This window comes from Photinus pyralis, unplaced genomic scaffold, assembly GCF_008802855.1.
Source record: "Photinus pyralis isolate 1611_PpyrPB1 unplaced genomic scaffold, Ppyr1.3 Ppyr1.4_LG4, whole genome shotgun sequence".
Taxonomy (NCBI): Eukaryota; Metazoa; Arthropoda; class Insecta; order Coleoptera; family Lampyridae; genus Photinus; species Photinus pyralis.
Genome location: NW_022170511.1, coordinates 23,486,435 through 23,513,886, shown reverse-complemented (window position 1 = coordinate 23,513,886; position 27,452 = coordinate 23,486,435). Strand labels below are relative to the sequence as shown.

Sequence of the window (27,452 nt, the reverse complement as noted above, 5' to 3'; positions counted from 1 at the left end):
TGTGCTTTTTGTATTCTACTGCGCAAACCGTTATGAGAAAGCAAAAAGTGCGAGTGCACTTTGTTTTCGGTAAACGAAATGCGTTATTGACTTTATATTAATGAAACGTATCTTTTTCGAAGGGTCTCAGGCAAAAACAATGTTGAGCTTTTAACAAAACAAATTTGTAAACAAATCAGATCGCGACTGTATTTAGTATTCAAACATGGAAACTGCATTATTTACACGCGAAAAACAGAGCGCAAAGATGCCAACGTCCATAAAGCAAAAGTATTGACATATTGGATATAGGTTTCAATACGTAATGGTTTCTAAGGTACCAATGAGTGGGTACATTACAAACTAATATTAATTATGCATGGAAGCACGACAATACCCCTCACAAAGTAATTGAATACCTATTTTAGAACTGATGGTTATAATTGATCCCCTTCCACTGCTACAAGGTCTTAAATAATAGTAACTAAAATAGGTAATACAGTTTGAATTGATAATGGGATTTTCAATCGAAATATGTAGTCGCGTTCCGTCCAGACGATCGAAACGTTTAGTTTAGAGACGACTGACACGGAAAATGTTATTCGTTGTTCATGTTTCCGGAACGAAACTAAACAAAGTATGATTGTGGTGACATCCGCGAAAACGAAATTTAATTGTGAGGAACGAAAACGATTGGATTGTGACCAAAATAATTACGGTAAAAATATAATTTCCTTATGGAGCACGTTTGCATTTCAGTATTGGGGTTGGGCACGTTAGGGAGATGTTTATAAATTTTTCATTCGCTCGGCTATTCAAAAACGCATTTAGCATCTCTAATAACGCGTATTTTTAAGAGGAGATAGAAGTGGAAAATCAAAAATTTATCGCATTTCCGCTTCGTGGTAATACTTACAAGCCCATTGGCATGATTTTTATTGCAGTGCGATTTCATGAATAAGTAATAAAATTGGTAATGGCGTTTTTAGACGGAGAACGTGAGGTTATCTGTTCAGTTCGCAAAAATTCGCGTTTCCAAAGAAGCAGTTTAGTGTGAAGGATCATTGGTAGGTACTTCACAATGCGATTTAATAAAAATTCGCTTATCTAGAATAAGCGGTGTAATTGAAGTTTGTATTGGGGTTAATCCTGTTGTGTTCGCCGAGTGCGCAACTGCATTTTCCAAAATGCAATTTCCAGAGCGCGCTGGTAGTAAAACTATTATTTGAGAAAAACAAACTTTTAACACAGTGGGCATATTACTTTATTTACAAGCACAATTATAACGGTAAAATTGGGTTGGCGCTGTTTTTACTCAACCCCGCTGCATAAACAGCCAACTAGGTCAGGGTTGAAAAATTAAAGCCTTGAGATCTTCCACGGCGGTCAATTCGTTTAGGGTATTTGGGTACCCCGTTGCACTTACCATAGGGTTGAGCGTCACCCAGCTTCTTTAAACACTTTACTTTCACTGGGGAATAACGGTGAAGTAAAATTAACAAAAGAAATACTGGTTTATTCTGGTCAATAAAATAAAATTGAATAGTGTAACCCCACAAACACAAAAATGCTCCCTTAGCAACAATTATAGCATCAAAATTACAAGAGAGAATACACAAAAGTCTCCCAACACAATATGACAAATCTCAATGGTTGTTTCAATAAAGAAAACACAAGTGCAATCATAAGAGAAAGAAAAATCTCACTTGTGGGTAAATGTGCAGCCGAAGAGAGCTCTCCACATTGCAACTATCACCTAAAAGAAATCGAAGAGAAAGGAAATCCACACATCTAACCTGCCAACAATGATTTCTACTTGTATTCTACGATTCAATATCTAATACGATAATTAACTCGTAAACTACTTCAAAGGTACACCAACTCTTGCTAACGTGATCAAAAATCGATCATTCATCAATCGGATATCACTAATGAATTGCAAACATACAATGACGTTAATAGTTACAATTACGATCGACCCTTAAGACTCTAAAATAATTTAGATTTTATGTTTTCTTACATGTTATCGATTTCGAAATCGATAACCTGTAAGAAAACATAAAATCTAAATTATTTACCTCTACTTACCTGCTTAAATATCATAAATAGTTTCCATATGGAGCAATACATCAACAAACTCTAAAAGTACTACATGAAACACCCACCTCTAAATCCAAATAGCACCTACCTCTAATCCACGAGAGGGTATGGAAACCAATTAATAACGAGCACGAGTATCGTCAGATATTGTAAAATGTATAGTATAAATCACGAGTGAAATTCCCCTATAAATCCTCACGAGATATGTGTAATTCGAAATATAACTCAACTTCGAAGTCACAAAACTACAGATGAATCGCCAATGATAGAAAAATTTCGTATTTAATATTCAATCCATTAGCTGCTTTCGACCTGCGTGTGCCCTGCGAGTCAAATTTGTGTGAATAAATTGCATCGGTAAAACTGTCGTAATCACTCTTTCTAACCCGGACCCCAGCTGCATGGTTAACAAACCTGTTATTCAAAGCGAAGCAACCAAAGATGAATGATTTTTTTAATTTTCCTTTGGGGCTGCAAAGTAAATGGTCCCGCAACCAAAAGAATGTAAAAATGTATCAAATTTCATTTAAATGCCTCCATAAATAAAAAAAGTTAGCACTGCGCATGCGCAAAATCAAACGGTGTTAAATTTTCTTTAATTCCAAGTGGCTATGTATCAAATTTTATTGAAATGCCTCCATAAATAAGAAAGTGGGCACTGCGCATGCGCATAACGAGATTTTGAAACTGGCGTTAAATTTGGTTTTATTCCAACTGGGTATGTGTTAAATTTTGTTTAAATGCCCAATGGTTGTATTTCTTCCAAACGTCCCAATCGCTCTTTGTAGGTACTTTCCTTTGACAATTCACTCTTAAAATATAACCGATCACGACAAGGGATCGAGGAGGAAGACTATGGTTAGTATAAATTAATTCCTTTCGTTGAGACCTTTCATTAGAGTACCATGAAGGATAAAACTAGTTCTACTCCCCCCTCCCCTTCCCCTTCCACCTTGTACTTTGATAAGAAGACAGAAAGAAGGGCAGTAGTTTGTAGAAAACTGTTCCTTTCGTTGAGACCTTTAATTAGAATACAATGAGAGCTAAAATTAATTTTTAACCCTCCCCCCCCCCCCCTCAGGCCCCGTCGCTCATTGATCTCTGAAAAGAGCCGCACGGAAAAGTTATAGTTTGCACAAACCAATTTATTAGATGAAACCTTCATTAGAATACCATGAAGGGTAGAACATGTGTTTAACCTCCCCCCCCCCCCAGTATTCTAAAGTTTAACTTGACACCACTAATGGCATGCCTATGCAAAATCTGAGACGAATTGTTTGTTGTATGTAAAAGTTATGCACGTTCTACTTTCAAAAACAGCATGTAAGGAAATATTTCGTGGGGGGGAGGCGCTTTTAGACAGCGAAATTTGATGGCCGTCTGTCACACCTTCAAGGTATAGGGCTACCTACTGCAAACAATTCCAGGACTCTAGAACCATTCCCCTAGAAGTAGTTCAAAACGGGAGAAGTGGGTCCGGACGGACGGACGGACAAAACGCAAACAATTTAATTCTTAAAAAATGCGCTAAAAAGTAGATACCTGAACTACACAGTGGATCCTCCAACGGTCCATACCTTAATGCCTTAACATTCTTAGCACAGAATCCCCCCCCCCCCCTCCCTCCTATTCCTTATTAAATAGTTAACGCTTTTTTCAATATGACATCTGATAATTAAGTCAATCAGAATCGCTGTACTCCCAAAATGCAAGAAAAAAAATTGTATTTTTATAATGCAAACTGGTCATATACTTTTAAGTCATTTTTAGGTCAGTCATATTTAAAGCAAAACTCGGACTCACTGGAACCTAAGACTTCCTAAAGCTATTATCACAACAACGCGTTATACAAATCAAATTGCGCCCAATTCCTCCAATTTTTTACGAATTTTTGAAATGCCCCCAGCGATACAATTTATTGGAACATTCCACGCTGTGTACTTTTATGAAATTTAACGCCTAAACTGTTCGAACCTTCAGAATCTCAATTTCAACTTCACGTATCTCCAGAAAAAAATTCGAAAAAAATAAATCCAAATTTAGAGCTACCGTTACATATTGTGATAAATAGTATTATCACAGTTACATCTTAAGTGGGAGTGAATTGTCTACGTCCGAAGTTAGGGCGTGTGATGGTAGTGTAAAACCCAGGGTAAAATCTTTTTGGGAGATAGAGGTGAAGGTATTTTAGATCTTCTTTATCTTGCACTGCCAGTTCATCTAGGATGTGTACTAATTCATTTTCCACCTCCAAAAGGAGAGATCCCCACTAAACTTTGCACATTATTTGTTCATGAATCCGATTTAATTGTTTAAAATGGCTTAAAATATTTGTTACAGGCAATTTTTTTTAAATTATTAACGCCTTCTCCAATATAACGTCTACTAATCAAGTCAATCATTTTTTGTAAAGCCTAATCAAAAACGCTCCCAGAGCGCAAAAAACTAGCCTAGAAACCCACACACGGGAATTGTGTTGAATTGTATTTTTATATTGTGGACTGGTGATCTCAGAGCTGCGTCGTTTTTAGGTCAGCTATCTTTCTGAGATCAGATTTCCTCCTATATATCCGGTTCACTTGAGCCTAAGACTTCCTAAAGCCATTATTAGAACAACGCGCTATAGAAAACAAGAGACGCAGAAAAGGCGATCATTCATTCCACCGATTACTTACGGATTTTTACAATTCCCCCAACCAAACAATTTCCACTCTGTACAGTTTCTATGGAATGTAATGCCTAAACTGTTCAAACTTTTAAGATTCTAAAATTTCGACTTTACCTATTTCTATAAAAACTTCGAAAAAAATATATCCAAATTTAGAGCTATCATTACATAGTAAGATAAATAGTATTATTGGATAGCAGTGTAAAGCCTTTTTCGGACGTGGGAGTGAATGTAATAGTAGGATGGAAATTGGCATTCCCCTATTATGATCTTCTCCATCTTTCACTGCTGGTTCATCTACTTCATTATACAGAATGTTACGCATTGATGACCCCCCAAATCGGGTGATGGCGGAGTAAACATTTTTTTTTTCAAATAAATCGAGTGGCTAAAATGTCTTATTTGCAAGCTATCTATGATGCCGCATCACTAAATGGGCGTGAGAACTTTGGTATTTGGTGGCCTTCATTATTTTAGTTTCTGAAAATTCGAAAAAAACTCAGACTTCGATTCTGGGCCGGACCATGAAAGTATTCAGAATTTCACGAAATTTCCTGTATTCTTTAGGTATTTGAGAACTAAATTGTTGGATAGAACATTGCTACTTCGGGTAAGGTAGGACACTCACAAGTGCATAAATGCAACTAGATTCGTAGATAATTTGAAATGTGAAAAGCGAATATTCGATAAAGTGACGTAATGGTAGATCAATGGAGATAGAGCTCTGGGGGTTAGCCTGGTCGACGTAGCCGCAAGTTCATCGGAACGGTGGGCCAAGCCATTAAAGGCCTTAAATCTATCTCGTCTATCCTTTTCAAGATTAAAATTCTACTATTCTTTCGATACCATATTCTAGGATTCAGCTTTGGATCTTTTCGACCTAACATATTACGGTAACTGGCAGTGGGGTCGTCGTGTCTCCAACTTTGGTTCTGAAAACCGAGGTCCATTTAACCCCTAATTCCATCTCGTGTTCCCGTGGACATGCGGTCTCGAGTACTGTCATTTTTAGTTCACACACACGTAGTAGACCGGAAATTAAGGGCTCAGTCAACGAAAAAAAGTGAGCGTATCCTCATCCCCGATTTCACATCGCCCGAGAAACATAAAATGGCATACAAAGCCAATAAAATCTGGCCCAAAATATGGAGAGTCGGATGTCGTTGAGGTCGGTTCGCAATATTTGGTTGTATTGTCCATCAACCGGTCTTTGCTTATATGCCAGTGTGTAGCTAATGCATCGATCAAGGCATGAAAGGCAGTTGGTGGCAATGCGAGTGACTTTTTGAGTAATTATTTAAGAACACCTTAACCTGGAATCTGTGGTACAGATCAATAATTTTGAGAGACCACGAGTTTATACTTCGATGCAGTCCAATTTCTCCAATTTATTGTGTTGGTATAAAATGCCATTTGACTATTCTGGAACGCCCGTACGCTTCCTCCGGACACGTTTATTGCAAAATGTTTTGTGTGGATTGTAAATGAAAAAGAGTTTACTTCCAAAAGGTTAATTAAGGAATTAACCTACATAACACTATGATGTCTTTAATTTACCTTGTTTCTGCGCTAATCAAACTTTAAAAAAACTGGCAGACAACGACCTCGAAGGGTTTGATTCTCCTTGCACTATGTAGCGTAATTTTGATGTGTACCAAATGGCCTTTAAACGTTTATGTCTAAAAAGCCCGTCTCCATTAATCATCTACCAAAAAGAGTGATCTCGAACAGACTGTATTTATGTGAAATTGTGAACGGTCAGCGAAAAATCAAATAATCTGTTTATATCATCCACACAACCAAACAACCCTTAACCTCAAAGTAATAGCGTATTTATTTCTCACCAAGTACCTACATCGACGGATCGTCTCAAAGAGAATGTCCTTGAAAATTAGAATTTCGCCATTTTATAACGCGCTCCCTTTATAAACACATTCCCCCACTTGAATATAGCATTTGTCAATATTCTTACGATTACATTGATAATTTGTTAAACGAGTTGCCTAAACAACAATTAACATTTGTAGTCAAGTTCTATTTCAATTCAACAATTTACATTCTATGATGTTATAAGAACTTCTATATTATTTTTTAAAATGGCTTCTTACTTAATTAATGTGGCCAATCACGGAAGGGTTCTGAGTGTATCGTACTGGTATTTAAAATGTCACCATAATCCAATAAAGGTCCTTTAATTAACACAAACACAAAAGTTCTTACCACCAGCTTTGCTAACTGCGAAAATGAAGTGATAATGAGGCTGTAATAAAATGTGACTTGATTGTTAAAATCGTCTGAGAATTTGATTTTTTTTTAAAAATCGCACGCAGATTTAATAAAAAGAAACGATTTAAAGGCCATAATAGTAGGGGAGCTAGCACGAAATCTACTGAACCAGAATGATCAAAATTTTAACCGATGGGGTTCCATTTTGCCCTATCAGAGTATGCTAAAATCGATCGTCTGCCGCCTCAGGTCATATGACTTAAGGCGCTGCGGGTACTTCTTGCGGTAGCAATTCTGAAAGGTTGTTTTTCGAGAAAATAAGTTATACACCAAATGAAAACGTTGATAATAGCTCTTAAAAAAATATTTAAAAAATCGCGCACATTTGATAACTCCGTAAAAGAACAATTCTTAGTCGGTTTTTCACGAACTTTCTACAGATATAACTAGGTTACGGTTGGACGAATGAAGCTGATTTTTTCTACAGACTGATGATAGGTACTACTAATGACTTAACGGTGTTTCGTTTTTAAATTTTTTATCTAATTATAAGATTATCTTATTATCTTAACAGTATAAGATATCTTATAATTAGAGACAAAATTTAAAAAAGAAACATTCCCATAGTCATTGGCTGTGCCTATCATTAGTCTGTAAAAAAAATCAGCTTCATTCGTCCAACCGTAACCTAGTTATATCCGTAGAAAGTTCGTGAAAAACCGACTAAGAATTGTTTTTTTACGGAGTTATCAAATGTGCGCGATTTTTTTAAATATTTTTTTAAGAGCTATTATCAACGTTTTCATTTGGTGTATAACTTATTTTCTCGAAAAACAACCTTTCAGAATTGGTACCGCAAGAAGTACCCGCAGCGCCTTAAGTCATATGACCTGAGGCGGCAGACGATCGATTTTAGCATACTCTGATAGGGCAAAATGGAACCCCATCGGTTAAAATTTTGATCATTCTCGTTCAGTGGATTTCGTGCTAGCTCCCCTACTATAACCATAGTCAACGTATGGCATGGGACATGTTAATTTTACAATAATGGTGGGTTTATACAATCATTATCATTAGTTCACTATCATTAGATCATTCATAAACAGCCAATAGAAACAAAGGTTTAATGATAGCGAACTAATGATAATGATTGTATAAACCCACCATTAATATCTAGCACCCTCTTTGGATTTTAAAAGACTAAACAGCCGATCATGGTTAATGGAACGTCTATTGATATTTTGGCTTTTTAATGCACGATGTTTATAATAAAATTGACTCGAGTGTTTACAACTCTGCAGGTTTTCAATAAATTTTTTATCAGAGCGACCACCATGCATGAGCATGTGCTTTATTGAGATGTTGTATTTTTATCACCGCCGCCGCATATTTACAAAATCGATGAACGATTCATTTCTACTGTTTCAATATAACGTGAAATATTTACGGATGTGTACATAGCATACATAATTCGGGTAGGTATATGCTATTTGCTTTATTGCTACACGTAGATGTATCAAAATTCATCGCGAATTCTTTGTTATACTCCGCACGAATGCGTTTCAGGAAGTCATACGCTCTACGATTTGTGATTCCAAACGCGATTTTTGCTAAATAATCTCTTTAAAGTATCGCGTACATGGAAATGGTGAAGCTGAATTAAATCCGAAATAACAAAACGGGACGGCGAGGCCGCTAAAAAGTTTTCGACACAGCAAAATCCTCCGGAGAATAACAATAGCCCCTGGGTATATTTGGGCTATCAAGTTTGTCAAGTTGTGTTACTCTTTGCACATATACAACTGATTTTGTATTATTTTATATTGTGTTTGTTATATCGAGTTTCATTTTCACTCGAATAAAATTAAGACTTTATTGTCCGAAATGAATTATGTGGTCGTGTGTTGATTTCCTTTAGTGCGACGAAGTGAAAGTTTTATCGTCGGAAATTCGGAATTCTAACCTCATGTAGCGGTTTCTATATAAATAAATAATTGTCTTCTTGTTTTCGTTTTCAAACTGTTCATGTGGTGGGCAATGGAAACAATTGATAGACACAAAAAATACGCATTTGGTAATATTGTTAATCGTTCGAAATATGAAAAGAAAAAAGATTATAATTTGTCCACATGTACCTATACTGAAATGAATTGTAAACATATTGGCAAATTAGTTAAAAAAAGACTTTTTGTTTGATTTAAAACTTATTGACATGTTAGCTAAAATAAAAAATTATATACATTTTAATAGTCGTAGCCGCTATTGATTAGAATACGTGAAAATTTTTAACCATAACTCCAAAGTTACAGTTCATAGACAAATTTTGTTTACACATACCTACTTAGCAATAAGTTTTACCATTTATTTTCTTTATTCATTCTACAAATAAACCAGAGATTTATTTTAAGTATTAAATTGATGTCTTTTTAAAATATTCATTAAGAAATGTTTATTAATGAATGAGCCACATTAATAAACAAAATCAACGAATTGAGATTTTGAGATGCTGGAATCTTTACTTACATCATCCAACGGTCAAAAATTATCTAATTCAATACATTTACAAGGGTTCAATTGTTTCAGCAAATAAATTAGCGATTATGGATATCTAAAATCTGAAAGCACTTTTCATGTCAAGTTTGTGACGTACCCCGGACCGCGCAGCTCATAATTTTAAATCAAACCTTTCCTACCCAAACTAACTGAGCTCCAAGAAGACACACAATGGTCCAGTCAAAGCTATCCGAGATGGATATTCAGAAATTATAGGACCGCTTACCACGAAAATGTGTAAAGAAAGCTCGTGTAATATATCAATTATTCTGTATCGAAAATTTAACCCCTTAATTAGTAGATTCTTCGTTTCATCTTATTAGAACACGTGTTTTCTTTGCCGACATTCATACATGCAATGATTTTCCTAGAACTCCAATGAATCCGTCAAACGTAACGCGGACTCAGGTAAGTTAACAACCAAACGTGTTGATCGCGCCGATATTAATTAATGTTTCGACTATGAATTCTTTAAGGCGGAATTTTGGCCAGTATAGATGTGAGCTATGTGAAGGTTGGACTTGTTTATTGGAATAATTTTCATTAGTTAGAGTCGGTGCCTCTGCTTGCATTTCTATTGTACGTATGTATGCAATTAGGCTAGGTACTGTAGTGAGACAGAGACAAATATGTTTATTATTATACCACTCACCTTCTCTCAGGCTCAGACGTCCTAAATGATAGTGTTAGGGCCCTAGATTTTATGTTGTGTCTTGTGGTACTTTAAGTTACAATTTTAGAGGTCGTCGTCTGTCAGTTTTTTTAAATTTAAAGTAGTACAGAGACGAGGTAAAATAAAAACAAGAGTTATTTAGGTTTATTCCTTAATTAACAATCTTCCTCGGAAATTAGAAAGCGTGTTTCAGAATAGTCAATAGTATTTATACTAACACAATCAATTGAAGAATTTCAAGCTGTTTTCATTTGGAAAACTTTATTATGCTCAATTATTCAATTCAATTCAATTACTCAAGGTCATGCATTAGTAAAAATCATTTGAATAAAATAATCTGAACAAACTGTGGTCAAATTGCTATTAAACACGATAAGGGTTGTATCGAAGAACACACTCACGGTCGTACAAAATTATTGGTTTCTAGCACAGAAGCAAGGTTCAAGCTTTCCTGAATAATTACTAAACGTGCCGACCCTCCATCTTTTGGGCCAGATTATTGTATGCCATTTTGTGTTTCACGGTCACCAAACCTGGATACCCAGGAGTTATAGTTCGTTTCACCAACAATTAGTCGGCGGTTCTCAATAAAATTTTAATGTTTCAAACGCCAAATTGTCATTGCGGAAACTACCTGGAATGTGTCTACCTATTTAATTAATACATTAATATGGTACCAACACGATTATTGTCGTTAATGTCCTATCGACGCATTCCTTAACGAACTACATCTTAAATATATCGATTATTAAGGAAATAGGCCGATTTATACGAGCACAACAATTTGGCGTTTGAAACATTAAAATTTTATTGAGAACCGCTATTGTCCTATTGTTTTAAATGTCGCAGTGGGAATTCCCGCTACTTAACAGGTCCGTGAAGTTGGCAATGCCCATTTCACCAAACTTAAAATTGTTGTAACCATATTTTTGTGCTAATTTTGTGCTATTTATTGCTGATAAACAAAAATTTTGTGCTTTTGAATTTACCGAGTTATTCGAAAAAACAGATGGGTACTGCCAACTTCACTAAGCGATACCTATGTAATAATTTCGAAAAACTTATACTAATTAATTTTGTGCTATTTATTGCTGATAAACAAAAATTTTGTGCTTTTGTTTACCGAGTTATTCGAAAAAACAGATAGGTACGGCCAACTTTACTTAGCGTTACCCAAGTAATGATTTGATTATTTATTGGCGATTATTACATAATGTTCTGCTATAATCTTGGTTATAATACTGAGTGAGCAACTATTACTTGTATAATCAAGACAGTACGAACGACTAGCCGCATGCTGCCATAACCAACGATTTGTTTTGGTTTGTGGTACCACATTATTAAGTAGTAGAGTAGTTACATCTTCTTTAAAAAAAGATTTATGGTTCCAAAAAGTGGTGATAACGGATACAGATTCTATGCGACGACAGAAAAAAATGCACAAAGAAACTGTAGTAAACGTTCAGGTGACAGCATATCCTAATCGAAAGTGTTTGTTGGCAAGCTCATACAGATTAGCTCTTTTATATGTGTACTACATCGTCATAGCTGTTTTTTCAACAACTGTACTATTCAACACTACGTCGATGTTATTATTAACGTCACGTCTTTATGTAGCACACATATCGGAAAGGGTTGAAGTTCGGAATTTGGTACAATGCTACAGGCCGTGTGCCGTTGAAGATTTTTCGTAATCCCATTGAAAATTTTTAATAGCTGGAAAAACGAGGAAACTATTACGAAATATCATATTCGTATATAAAATATTTATTCATAGGAAATAATTTCTCTTACAGATGATACCACAATTTATTAACTAAATTATAGTTGTGACTGTTCATTGTTGTGAATGTCAATAAATTTAAGATATAGAAAATGTTTCTAAAAGAAAATAATATTTAATTAAAAACTACCTACTTAGTAAATGCCAACAATTAATTCCCATTCAAAGACAAAATTAAAATATCGGGACAAAGGGGATTGAATGATAACTAAAATTACATTAGACTGCATAAATGTGGTTCAAATGGAATATTATCTAATATAATTTTTACTCGAATTTTTATTTTATAACTTTGTACCCAAGTTCTTACATGAACAGTGATTCATTTTAATTTTTAAATTTTAGAACGGAATGCGCTGTGTAGATTTAAACATAATTTATTCTAGAGATTAGAGATTCCTTACACAAGCTCTTTTGTACGATGGTTCAGAAGGGCCACCGCCCAACTTTTTTTCATGAAAATCTTGCACTTCGTGATTTAATCTCGCACTGCATGATATTATCTCGCACTGCATGAATTTATCTCGCACTGCATGAATTTATCTCGCACTGCGTGAATTTATCTCGCACTGCATGATATTATCTCGCACTGCATGATTTCATCTCGCACTGCATGATTAAATCACGCAGTGCGAGATAAAATCATGCAGTGCGAGATGAAATCATGCAGTGCGAGATAAAATCATGCAGTGCGAGATAAATTCATGCAGTACGAGAATCATGCAGTGCACGATAAAATCATGCAGTGCACGATAAAATCATGCAGTGCGAGATGAAATCATGCAGTGCGAGATGAAATCATGCAGTGCGAGATGAAATCATGCAGTGCGAGATGAAATCATGCAGTGCGAGATGAAATCATGCAGTGCGAGATAAATTCATGCAGTGCGAAATAAATCTATGCAGTGCGAGATAAAATCATGCAGTACGAGAATCATGCAGTGCACGATAAAATCATGCAGCGCGAGATAAAATCATGCAGTGCGAGATGAAATCATGCAGTGCGAGATAATATCATGCAGTGCGAGATTAAATCACGAAGTGCAAGATTTTCATGAAAAAAAGTTGGGCGGTGGCCCTTCTGAACCATCGTACAAAAGAGCTTGTGTAAGGAATCTCTAATCTCTAGAATAAATTATGTTTAAATCTACACAGCGCATTCCGTTCTAAAATTTAAAAATTAAAATGAATCACTGTTCATGTAAGAACTTGGGTACAAAGTTATAAAATAAAAATTCGAGTAAAAATTATATTAGATAATATTTCATTTGAACCACATTTATGCAGTCTAATGTAATTTTAGTTATCATTCAATCCCCTTTGTCCCGATATTTTAATTTTGTCTTTGAATGGGAATTAATTGTTGGCATTTACTAAGTAGGTAGTTTTTAATTAAATATTATTTTCTTTTAGAAACATTTTCTATATCTTAAATTGATTGACATTCACAACAATGAACAGTCACAACTATAATTTAGTTAATAAATTGTGGTATCATCTATAAGAGAAATTATTTCCTATGAATAAATATTTTATATACGAATATGATATTTCGTAATAGTTTCCTCGTTTTTCCAGCTCTATTAAAAATTTTCAATGGGATTACGAAAAATCTTCAACGGCACATGGCCTGTAGCATTGTACCAAATTCCGAACTTCAACCCTTTCCGATATGTGTGCTACATAAAGACGTGACGTTAATAATGACATCGACGTAGTGTTGAATAGTAAAGTTGTTGAAAAAACAGCTATGACGATGTAGTACACATATAAAAGATCTAATCTGTATGAGCTTGTCAACAAACACTTTCGATTAGGATATGCTGTCACCTGAACGTTTACTACAGTTTCTTTGTGCATTTTTTTCTGTCGTCGCATAGAATCTGTATCCGTTATCACCACTTTTTGGAACCATAAATCTTTTTTTAAAGAAGATGTAACTACTCTACTACTTAATAATGTGGTACCACAAACCAAAACAAATCGTTGGTTATGGCAGCATGCGGCTAGTCGTTCGTACTGTCTTGATTATACAAGTAATAGTTGCTCACTCAGTATTATAACCAAGATTATAGCAGAACATTATGTAATAATCGCCAATAAATAATCAAATCATTACTTGGGTAACGCTAAGTAAAGTTGGCCGTACCTATCTGTTTTTTCGAATAACTCGGTAAACAAAAGCACAAAATTTTTGTTTATCAGCAATAAATAGCACAAAATTAATTAGTATAAGTTTTTCGAAATTATTACATAGGTATCGCTTAGTGAAGTTGGCAGTACCCATCTGTTTTTTCGAATAACTCGGTAAATTCAAAAGCACAAAATTTTTGTTTATCAGCAATAAATAGCACAAAATTAGCACAAAAATATGGTTACAACAATTTTAAGTTTGGTGAAATGGGCATTGCCAACTTCACGGACCTCTACTTAACGACCTAATGAGAAATGTTAAATTATTGGTGAAACGAACTATAGTGACTCTGAGGCCGGATGCGACGTGGTACACCCCCGCTCCTTTTTGTTTGAATGACACCCTTAATTTTCGATCTACTCACGAGCGAGCGCATCAATGGCAGTACTCGACACCGGTTAGCCCTAGGGTTGGCCACATGAAGTGATAAAATTAAAAAAAGGGTCAATTATAAGAGGAGAAATTAATTAAACCTTTAAGCTAAGTTAATAGAATTTACTACCAGCTTACGTAATTAGCAAACTTAATTCTAATTACAAATAATTGACGGCCGAACGTACAGTATCACCGAGAGTATCACTAAGACTAAATTTTAATTGATCATAATTACGTACAATGCATTATTTCGACAAGGTTAAATCTGTCTTCGGACTACGCCCCCAACGATGGCAAGTGCGCATTAAGAGACAATTAGACCACTATTCCTGTGATGGATGCGAACTAGTTGAAGATAATTAACAAAACATTCCACATTCTACATCTATTTGACTAAGAAAGTTGCTTGTTTAAGTTGCACATTTTTACATCTTTCCTCTATCAACTGGTATGTTTGACCTCCTACCCGAACGCTTTCTTTACAAATTAAAAGCTAACCATTCTTTTCGACCCCATATTAAACGTTTGACCACGCGCAAATGTTAGCTTTTATTTCTGTTCATGTTTTTGTTTGCGAAAGGATAGATTGGTGTCTTACAATAGCTACAAGATATGTGTTGAGCAAGAGCCATTAAATGTAATTATTACTAACCTAAATGTAATGCTATTTGGTATGGTTGGAAAGCATTTTTCCAGAGCTTTCCAACGACGTATCACACATGGGTGGTCACTATTTAAGATTTAAAAGTTGGGGTGGCTGGGGCGCAGGGGGTTGGAGGGGGTGCGTCGCCAACTATGTCATTGTGATTCCCCCTACGAATTACCGAAACGGATTTTGATTTTTTTAAATATCTCGTTTATTTACTAAGATATGGGGGGTGGTAAGTTTTCAAATTGTCACCCTGTATATGAATAAAAATCGTATTTTAAACGTAGGTATAAAATTCGTCTACACAAAATTGACGACGACGGCATACATTTTAAAAACTCACTATTAAAACGTCAAATAACGACGATTGAACTGACTAGTTTCAAGCCACTCTTGTGCCGCAATAAATGTTTGGAATCCCACTTACCGAAACTGGAGATGCTTATGCGTCCGCTAGCCTCATCTCTATTCTTCCGTTTTTCCCTTGTCACCGTGAACCCCACTTTTCTTTTCCTCAAGTCGTAGAAATGCTGGTTTTATCTCGCAAACAAAATGGTAGGTATCAATTATTGCCCATATACAAAAACAATACCTAACAAATACATTGCAAAACTAAAGAAATTGTACACAAAGAAAACATCTGCAAACTTTATCAGCTCGACAAAAATGGCGTGAATTCAATTTAAATAATTGACCAATTTCATCTATCAGTGATAAGCATACAACAGTTACTAAAACTATACGTGGTATCACAATATCTTATATACTTAGGTATAACTCTCGCCAGGAAAGATTGCCGGTCACAGCACACCTTGTGTCAATTTACAATCTATGTTTTTTTTAAGATGCGAGCGACTTCCGGAATAAGATCGTGCCAATGTTGAACGAAAAGACTTTTCGTTCAACATTTTCACGATCCTATCCCGGAAGTCGCTCACATCTTTATAAAAACACTGATTGTAGACCGGGATCAGGTCCTCTGTGACCGGCAATCTTTCCAGGCGAGAGGTTTACGTTTTCCAAATGGTAGCTGCTTGAAGAGCAGAGAAGAAGGCGAAAGAAATTAAAATTAAATTGACTTGACTTCTCGCAGTGTTTCGATTTCACACGTTCGATTTACATGTTCGTCCTTTTGCCTCTTTTAGCAACAACTAGATTGCTTGGCAAAATAAATGATCATGTTCATGTTAAGCCCTAATAAACCTGGTCTAGACGATGGAAGTAAATGTTTTTCTACGATTTATCCTTAGAATGGCTGAAACTTGTGCTCGCAAGCGCTTAATACACTTTTACACTAAACGGACTGTAAATTTTTAATCCTCTAACAGTGTAACGGAACATCAGATTAAATGTAATCCCTTAGGAAATCTAATTCTGCCATTTGCTGAGAAATATTTTGTCTAAAATTATTACGACGATATCTTAAGTTTATAAGGATTATGAAGTTGTTTGGGGATTCAATTACTTTCCAGGATTCTCTGATGAACGCCCTCCATTACGAATATTAATTGGGGTGTATTCTTCACAATAGAGTATCCGATAGGGATTATACCTAATGTAGGTAAATTGAATGTTACTGTTTTCATAGTTGGAATTTGCATAATACGCCCTCAGTTTCTACCAACCCGTTTAATCGAACAATGATTACTAAGTGCGTTTTCATATAGCTTTCCTGTCCCAGTAGGACTACCTTTAGTTATTATTATTTATCATTAGATACTGGGCGATCGAAAATGATTGTGAACAATTTGAACTATTGGATCTATTAGACGATGTAAAGGAGTGGGGGATAAGAGATGGGCAACACGAAAAGAGAGGTGGTTGAGCACTGAGCAGTTCGTTTATTTCGATGAGGGGGGGGGGGGGGCTCAAGACCTCTAATACACAATTTTACGGGGTGGTCACCTAAGTAGTATCATGTAAAATGTGACTTGTGCAAATCGGACGCAATTCAGTATTTCTTTATTTACAGAATGCGCACTGAGAGAAACCGACCATCCATTGGAGATCTTACAAAGATGGGGATCCGGTCGCCTTGTCCTACGCTACACGGTCTTAAGCGCTAACGGTAAGTTGAAAAATTTACTTTTAGCAAATGGAAACTACGTATAAACTAAGCTTCTCATTTGACCGTAATCAAAATTTTAATTGATCTCTTTAATCTCGCGCAAAAGTAATCTCGACGAGAATGCCTCATTGTTTCTTAATGGTGCTGTCTGTACTTTAAGCTCACAATTGCAGTATCTACTTCAAATTTAGCTTCAAATTACTTTCTCGGACTCATTTATAAAATAAACTGCGCAATAACTAACCGTTTTATAACCGTCTAGAGAGTATTAACGAATATATTAAACCGGAATAATGAAAAAAATCGCGTGTATAGCTTATGGTCGCGATGACGCATATGAAATACGGGCCAAATAAAAAACGGTTATTCACTTTATTGTTTTGGGGATTGCGTAAAATTTGCGGGGCGAATTTAAGGAAGTCCATAAAAATGATAAGTTACTGATGGATTTCTACTTCGGATGTTTTCGCATTTCATTTCTAACTTGTATTTGGGCGATCCGCAATCCTTCAGTTTATATTATTCACAAGTTAATGGAAAATTTATGTTTATCTCAGTATCGCGTACAATACGAATCAAAGCTGAATTGACGTTGACGAAAATATTTACACTGAAGCCACGGTGGTATAGACGGTCTATACCACCGTGACTGAAGCACATATACAGTGATACTTATGAAGAAGTAGACATAGGGATTTACGTGCATTGTTTTTTCCTATGTCTTCTTTTAAAAGACATAATATCTTCTGAAGGGCGCTTAATTTTATACAACCAAAATAATTTCTTGTCATATTAATTAATGTGAATATTGTAAAGTAGACATAGAGAGAAGCAATACACCTAAATCCCTATGTCTACTTCTTTATAAATATCACTGTATATAAATTTTGATCTTACTGGCATTTTCCTTTTTTACTCATATCATTGAATATATTTATTGATAACTTCAAATATTGTTGTGCTTTCGTCGCCCATCTAACAAACATCCCAAAACCCAAGCACGTACGCAGGGGCCTGTATTCGTGGGAGCTGGTTGGAAAAGATCCCCCCCCCCCCTTCTAGGATCATTAGCAATAAAGCACTACAGCAGAGGCATTGCAGACTGCTTGTCGTAACTGGCGACTAGTCAACTGTGGATTGGCCTACGACGTACATTACAGCAGAACGATTAAGGGTGCTTAGTCTGACCGAGTAGGCGAGTAGGGAGAGGGATGCATAGGAAGAATTTTATAATGATTATGATTTTTACTTCGATTAGGACCTTGTTATGGACCAAGGTTCTGGTCTTGGTGCTGTAACTGAGGTGAGTCCTAGCTTTTATGGTGCACTATTATTGCAATGTACAAGATGAGTGAGAACAAAGCAAAATCAAAGTGTTCAATAAATAAATAAGATGAGAGAAAGATGCTGTACTGCAAAATGTAGGCTAGCTACTTTTAACAAGTTAAAAAGTAATCGTAAACGATTTACATAAAGCGCATTTCCACTTGCATTCATTTCCCATTTGTAAGATGCAACTTCCGTTAAAATCGTAAAAATCCGGCCACAAATATGAAAGATAGCGTTGCACATGGGCAATCCATTTTTGACGTGCTACTTCAATTTCAGTTTATGAGAAGAATTTCATTTCAATGTTTTTCTAAATAAGAAAGTTGGAACTGCGCATGCGCAAACCTAAATTTTAAAACTAATGTTAGATTTTCCTTTGTTCCAAGCGCCTAAGTATCAAATTTCACTTAAATGGTTCCATAGATAAAAAAGTTGGCACTGCGCATGCGCAAAATAAAATTTTGAAACTGGCGCTAGATTTTCCTTTATTTCAAGTGCCTATGTATCACATTTCATTTAAATTCTTCCATAAATAAAAAAGTTGGCACTGCGCATGCGCAAAACCAAATTTTGAAACTGGAGTTTGATTTTCCTTTATCCCAAGTGCCTATGTATCAAATTTCGTTTAAATTCTTCCATAAATAAAAAAGTTGGCACTGCGCATGCGCAAAACCCAATTTTGAAATTGGCGTTTGATTTTCCTTTATTCCAAGTGCCTATGTATCAAATTTCGTTTAAATTCTTCCATAAATAAAAAATTTGGCACTGCGCATGCGCAAAACCAAATTTTGAAATTGGCGTTTGATTTTCCTTTATTCCAAGTGCCTATGTATCAAATTTCATTCAAATACTTTTATAAGTAAAAAAAGTTTGCAATTCGGTTTATAAATGGTCGAGATGCGAAAAGGGCACTGTGAATTTTGAATCGATTCGATTCAACTTTTGGCATTGCGTATTATATGGCTAAAGCTATGCCCATATTGAGAATTTCATGCAATTCAGTTCATAACTAACGGAGATGTAAAAGCGATCGAACATTTCTAAACAAAGTTATCATTCACACGGACAGATAGATGGACAGACAGACAAAGGAACAGACGGACAGACCAACAGGCAGACGACAGATAGCAATGCAAAATTATAAACAATCTCTAGGATCGTTAATAAACGGCAAAAGTGTAAAATTATGGAACATGTAAAAAACGGTTTTTTGTTTTTTTTTTACAATAACTTTTTTTGTAAGCGGTACAGAAAAAATTCCTTCCTTGGTACAAGACTCGACACCGTAACGAACCAAATAGCGAAAAAAGTAGAACAATAGCTCTTAAGATAAAGAACTACTAGCGTCGCAAAACGAGCGGACGGACGGACGGACGGACAAAGTGGCCACAATAGCGCATTTTTTTTTTATTTTTGTGGAAATGCGCTAAAAAATGACATATTATGCATTTCAAATTTGCCATTTTTATATAAATCGGATAAATACTTTAGAGAGCAAAAGGGCTTTCTGGACTCGAAAAATTATTTATATCAATGACAATTTCATATTACAAATTTTATCAAAATCGTATGAATAGTTTAGCTTTAGAAGATAGCGTTGCGGAATGCCAAAAGGGCATTGGTCGATTATTTTTGCGGTTTGATGGATTGAATTCAATTAATTTAATTATTTCTTTTAAAACGTGAATTAATTTTGTTTAATTAATTAGGCAATAAGCCCCCCCCCCCCCCCCCGTATTACAATTGAATTGGGTTGCTTGTTGTTGATTAATTTCGAAAGATGGTTGATGCAATTTGATTCATGAATAAACTATGCTTCCTTTGATTTAATTAGTTGAACTTTTAGTTATTCACAATAATTCGCGATATACGAGTATAAATCTAACTTAGGGTTTTAAAAGCAAACAATAACTTAAATTAATTGTCTTTAACTTTTTTACCGGTAACCGTTTTGTTCATAAGTTTCTGCACTTCATATTGACAAATTGGATGCATAACTTTGATTAATAAAGTGGTTTTTCACGTTACATGCCACTACAAATCTGTCGCAATAAAATGTTTTGCACCTTGCACCCCAAACGCTTTCGTAGTCACAATTTATTTAAATACGAACACCTTGATGCACCGCAACGAAAAAAGGTTCGCCTTCCGTATTAATACGGTAACACGTAGCAATATTCACATCACGTCCGATCTCGTCTTTCACGCAATGAAGCTCTCTTTGTACCCACGTTCGTTAAATTTGTTAAGAATGGCGACTCTGTCTCCGGTTGCGAGGACAACGATTGTCCCACACACTGAAGTTATACGGCTTTTGGTTCGGACTAATACCGAAGCTATTACTAAAGTCACGCGATTTATTAAATTTTTAGCGTTCCCAATATGTAAGTTGGCACCGACGGTTCGGTTAAAAAGCGACACGCGATCGAAATAAGTAGCGCTCGACAATTTCAGTAAGAACGTCGCACTCCCACCAAATTTTTACTTAAATATCTCGCCAAATCCAACTACGAAACGACCCCCTTTTCCTGAACGCAACTTTTGGTGAAAGCGTGCCCTCTTAACCAATACAACTCCCGCATTTTCGTTCCGTGATAGGGTTTTCGCAAAACGGTATGAAACTGAGGTCTGTGAGATCGTGACAACACGGTGACGTGCTTGAATACTTATTTCTTATCATAAAGTACTTTATTTCTTGAATATTAGTTCTGTTCTCTTTCATTATTTATTTATTTGTATTTAATTTGCAACAGGATAAGGCCAATTACAGTGAACACATATAAAAGAAATTTTGTAAATTTGACAAAAAATCTGTAGCCTCTGGCGATCACCTGTTACAACGGACTCCTTTTACACGATTCATTTCTATCTATTCGATCTATATTCTTATCTATTTTTAAATAAATTTTTTCCTGATAAGGTGATCACTTCTACCCAAAATAGAAGAAACAGCTCTAACCATGTTGAAGCTGGCTTTGGTTTGACCTAAGTGTAATATATAGTGTAATGGTCCCCGGCCCCCCGCTCCTAAAAAAATTAATTTAATTTTATCTTCTACAGTAGGGTAAAATTTGAATCTAGCAGTGTAACTCAAAGGTTAAATTTCATTAACAGTGTATGTATGGAAGTAGGTACGTAATAGTATTTTAGCATGAGGTAAGCAAATGGATTGAGATTAAGTTGCACAAATCTGTATTTTAAGAAGGGGCTAGAATAAACAACATTCCCTTTTAGCGGGTTGATCCTATAGTTAAGGCCTAAGTGAATTATAAAAGTTAGTAAAAGAGAAGAAATTAAGTCCCAATATTTCTCTCCGAAAAAAACGTGGTAAATAAGAAAACGTTCTTGGGCGTCATTGTCGACATAGTAAAAACTCCCATTGGTAAATGAACAATTAAATAATCCCCCGTTTTATTTTGCACATGCCAGCGACATATTATTAATCAGCTTGCGCTGTTTTTACGGGATAGCTTTAAATTTGCCTTTTTGGCAGGAAGATATCGAACAAACTCGAGGGAAAGTGTTTTGTATTAAATTTAATTATACAAAATACGTTTTTTTTATTTGATTCAATATGAAAAATATTTATGACATATCATTCGATATATTTATTATCTGATTACTTGATAATAATGAAATTTTAATACATTACAGATTCTCCCACACTTATTAAAAAATTGAAATTGAATATTTTTGAATTACTTCTTCTGTATATATTCTAACAAGTATCTAGGTGGTTGTCGATACCTCTCAGATCTCCGTAGTATAGGTTCTTCTGGTGCTGGTCTCCTTACATCTTCTAATACAGGTCGCTCTATTTGCTGTCGGGGTTGTATAATCATCATTTCGTCCATTCCCTCAGTCTTCTGTTTGTCTGTAATGCTCTCCTGTCGATCGTCTTGGAATGTCACTGTTTTCTTTGGAGGGACGCTTGTTTTGGCAAGCTGGTCTATATGCCTCTTTAAGCTGTAACCATTATCTAATTTAATTTGATAATGTAGTCGTCCAAATGTTTGTTCAATAGTTTCGAATTTCCATGTGGGTTTGTTGTCTGCATACCATCGTGCTTGTACCCTCTCTCCCACACTATAATTTCGAATATTATGATGAAATATTTTGTTACCAACACTTTCTTTTGGTGGTCGCATCGCATCAAGTTTTATACGGATATCTCTTCCTAAGTATAATTGCGCTGGTGTTTTTCCACATTGTAGAGGGGTTGCTCGATATCTAAAAAGTATTTCTCTAATTTTCACGTGCATAGATAATTTCTCTTCTGCCATAGCTGTAAGTTTACGTTTGAGGGTTTGTATGTTTCTTTCAGCCAGGCCATTTGTTGATGGATGTCCAGGTGCAGTAAATTTCTGGATGATACCGTTTCTTGTACAAAATTCATGAAACATTGTACTTTGAAATATTGAAGCATTGTCGGATACCAATACTTTTGGTAACCCATGCGTACAAAAAATTTCTTGCAATAAATGTATGGTATTTTCGGATGTAGGTGCTTGTTTTATTGGTTTAATTTCGGCCCATTTTGATTTTGCATCTACTACAACGAAGAAATGGAAACCCTGGAAAGGTCCTGCATAATCCATATGGATCCTATCGAAATTTTCTTGAGGTTCTTCCCAGTGATGCAGTGGTGCCTTTTCTGGATTCTTCCTTATGAGAGCACAACTTTTACATAATTTTACCAATTGTTCGATGTCCTTATCGATGTTTTTCCAATAGCAGTATTTTCTTGCAAGTTGTTTCATTTTTACTATACCTATATGGGTATGATGTAGTTCCCTTAGTACTTCTGAACGAAGATTTTCTGGTATTACGATTCGATTACCTTTTGAATATTATTCCAGTTCCCACACTGTAATCAGTATTTTCCACATTTCCTTGAATTATGTCATTTTTCATTTTGGAAAGTTCTTTATCCTGCTCGGTTCCTTCTGCTATTGACGTATGTGTGATTGAATGGGTGGATATTTGATTTATGGTTTGATCGCATATAACTTGTAGTTCTTCATCTAGCAGTGTTTCAATACCTGGAACTTTTTGATGATGTGTTGATCTTGACAAGAAATCTACGTTTTGATGCTCTTCTGCTTTCCTGTGTTGAACCTTGTAGTTAAAATTCTGCAAGAATGTTGCATAACGCAATAATCGGCTTGATGTCATGGCTGGTAATTTCGAATCTTGATGAAAAATACGTGTTAATGGCTTATTGTCAGTGATTAGTGTAAATTGTTGGCCATAGACATAATTATAGAATTTGTTCACTGTAAAAACTATTGCGAGCGCTTCTCTGTCGAGTTGGCTATAATTTTGCTCTGCTTGGGTGAGCGATCTTGATACAAAAGCCACAGGTCTTTCTCCTCCTTCGATAATATTTGATAGAACTCCTGCGATACCTGTCGGACTGGCATCACATGCAATTGTTATAGGTAAATTTGGATTGAATGGTACCAATACTCTATCGCTTGATATTTCTTGCTTCAATTTGATAAAAGCCGCTTCGCATATTGATGACCATGAAAATTTATAATTTTTTTGAAGTAGCTTCCTGAGTGGATATGTTAGTGTTGATGCATTTGGTATAAATCTTGAGTAATATGTTACCATTCCTAAGAACTTACGTACATCATCTGCATTTTTCGGGCGATGAACTTTTTCGATGGCTTCCACTTTGTTTTGACATTTGGAAATTTGATTATATCGAACGGTATATCCTAAGTACTGGATTTCTGTTTTGAAAAAATCACATTTATCTTTGTTAAGATGTAGATCATTTGCTTTCAGCCTATCTAAACATCTTATCAATCGTTTACCACACTCCTCTCTAGATGTTGCATGTATAATAATATCGTCAAAGTAAGACATGGTTCCATCTAGATCTTGCAAAATTTCTTCCAATATTCTATTAAATTCGTTCGGAGCGGTTTTGATCCCAAAGGATAACCTGTTCATTCGGTACGTTCCTCTATGTGTTGATATTGTTTGAATTGCTTGGCTATCTTGATCAACTTGTACATGCAAGTACGCTTTGTATAAGTCCAGTCTGCAAAAAACTTTTGAATTACGAAGATTGTTCAGAATCTCGTCAATATTCCTAATTGGATAGTGGGCTGCTTGCAATTGTTGGTTGACAGCTATTTTGTAATCCACACAAAGCCTTACGTTTCCATCTGGTTTGGGTATGACTACTAATGGTGATCCCCAGTCGCTTAGATTAACCTTGGTAATAATTCCAGTCTTCTCGAGCACGTCTAGTTCTCGTTCGACTTTTTCTCGAAGTGCATATGGTATGATTCGATGTTTGATAAAAGTTGGTTTAGCGTTTTCGCGTAGCTTTAAGGAACATTTTACGTTTGGAATACATCCCACTTTTGGTTCAAATATATCCTTATATTCAGAAAATATATTTGGAATAGGGTCAATTGCAAAACAATCCGACTTTGATAAATTTGTGTTATTTTTATCGATTTCCGCTAAATTAATTTGTAAATGGCGTATCCAGATTCTTCCCAAAATTGGGTGATATTTCGATGGTACTATGTACATTTCTTCTTGTGATTTTCTTCCTTGATATTCAACCTCAACAGATACAAAACCTATTGGGGTAAAAACTTCTCCCGTATATGATCGAAATAGTGTTGATGGCTTTCGAAGAGTTGCTTTTAAATTCAATCTCGCGTAATCTGTTTCCGGAATCAAGGTGTATCCTGCTCCCGAGTCGACTTCAAATGATTGACGCTTTCCTTCGATATAAATATCAGTAATATATTTACGGATTTCATTTTGATGTTGTACACTGTGTTTTTGAAATATGTCCACAATGTTATTGATGCTATTAAATTGTTCGTTTTGTGATGAAACGTAATTCGTTTCCACATTGGTTGAAGCGTTGTTTGATTTTTGTTTCATTATTGTTTGTATGCATACTTTTGATACATGTCCCGATTTACCACACGCATTACACTTTAACCTGTTGCTATCAATACGACAACAGTTCGCCCTATGATTAGCACGACCGCACCTTAGACACAAATTGTTGATGCCTAAATGTTGATAGTTTATTCTCGATGTTGATCGGTTTTGCAAGTCTATTCTTCTTTTTGATTTATTCCGGTTTCGATCACAATGCGCGTTACGATTGTTTGTATTACTAGTGTTAGTACGATGGCGTGACACATGATTAACATCTTCAGATTTGATTGTTCCTTGGGAATTTGAAATTTCTTGTGTATTAATTTTACTCGCTTCTAATGCTAGTGCTTTTTCAATGACTTCTGTAAAACTTAACGTATTACTTTGCAAAAGGTGTTCTTTGATCTTCATATCACGAATACCACGAATGAATTGTGCCCCTAAAAAGATTTCTGCTACAGATTTGCCACATTCACATTGAAATTCGCAATTATTGACATATTTCCGTAGTTTTGCAACGTATTCTGTTATAGAATCGCTGTCATTTTGATATTCGCATAAAAATTTATGCTGCTCTACAATTATGTTCGTTTTCGGACAAAAATGTTTTTCCAGTAGCTCAATTAACTTATCGTAGGTTAGCCGTTTCGGATCTTCAGGGGCAGCTAAGGAAGTTAGTAAATCGTAATTCGAGGATCCTATGTACTGAAGGAGTAGCTTTGCGCACATTTCCTTATCGTTGATTAGCCCTTTGACTTGAAAGTGGATTTCTAATCGTTCCTTGTATTTTGATTCTTCGGGTCAAATGTTTCAAAACTTGATAGCAATGTTACTTGAGGCTTTTGTTGATTTGCATTCACATTCTGCTGGCGTTGCATTGTCGTAGTCATCTCTAGCATTGCTGCAATCAATTGATTTAATTGGGCGGTATCTGCCATTATTGGTAACGATTACCAGTGTTGATCGCGTTAAAGAATAATAAAATGTACTTCACCTCGTCGCCACTTGTTTTGTATTAAATTTAATTATACAAAATACGTTTTTTTTATTTGATTCAATATGAAAAATATTTATGACATATCATTCGATATATTTGTTATCTGATTACTTGATAATAATGAAATTTTAATACATTACAGAAAGCAATAAAGACATCCCAGGGTCCATAACTACTACGTAAAGTTTTCCAGAGAGCAGACCTGTGGAAATTAGAAACGACTTGCTGCGACTGCAACAATTAAAAGGTGCCACTGTCGCATTTACTTACATTTGATTGCGAAAGAAAGTGAACTAAAACTTATCTATTTGTGTACGTCATATCAACGTTTATTAGAGTTTTTATTTCAAGATTTAATAATGAATGTATTTAAATTTTAATAAACTTTCTGAATTATTATTGCTATTCTACAAGGGAAAGTAAAAAGAGCTTGGTCAAAGAAAGGCCTAAATGCTAATTACATATGGAAGTAAAAGTGCAAAAAGGTAAGTTCCAAAAGTACTTTAGCAACATAAGACGAAGAAATTACAAGAAGAATTTACATCATGAATCTGAGAAAATATTCAATCTTCAATACCAATACAATTTCGCAATCCCCCGCGGTTCAGAATTACAGAACCACCGATTAATTTGTACCTGACCGGCACAATATGTAACAAAAGGTTAGTTTAGACTGACGAAAGCGCTTTCCAAAGACCCACTAGTCATAATCTGTAAAAGTTCATTAATACCGTTATCACCTTTTAGTAAGTGCATAACTTCACATATTCAAGACGATTTAATAGTAACCACTACGTTGAAATTTTAAATGTAATCTATCTCTAATTGTATTTTAATCAAAATAATAAAGAAACAAGTCGCATAATCCGCAACTTTCGAAATGTTACATTTAAACTCGGCGGAACAGAGACGCACGAAACCATACAAATGAAAC

The 27,452-nt window shown here is 35.4% G+C and overlaps 1 long non-coding RNA gene across 1 annotated transcript; it reads left to right on the top strand.

Moving 5' to 3' along the window:
* The first annotated feature begins 596 nt into the window (after positions 1 to 596).
* LOC116169818 lies at positions 597 to 26,898 on the top strand. The gene is made up of 3 exons (XR_004145084.1): positions 597 to 697; positions 17,173 to 17,268; positions 26,661 to 26,898. It is a non-coding gene; the product is annotated as an uncharacterized LOC116169818 (long non-coding RNA).
* The last annotated feature ends 554 nt before the right edge of the window (positions 26,899 to 27,452 follow it).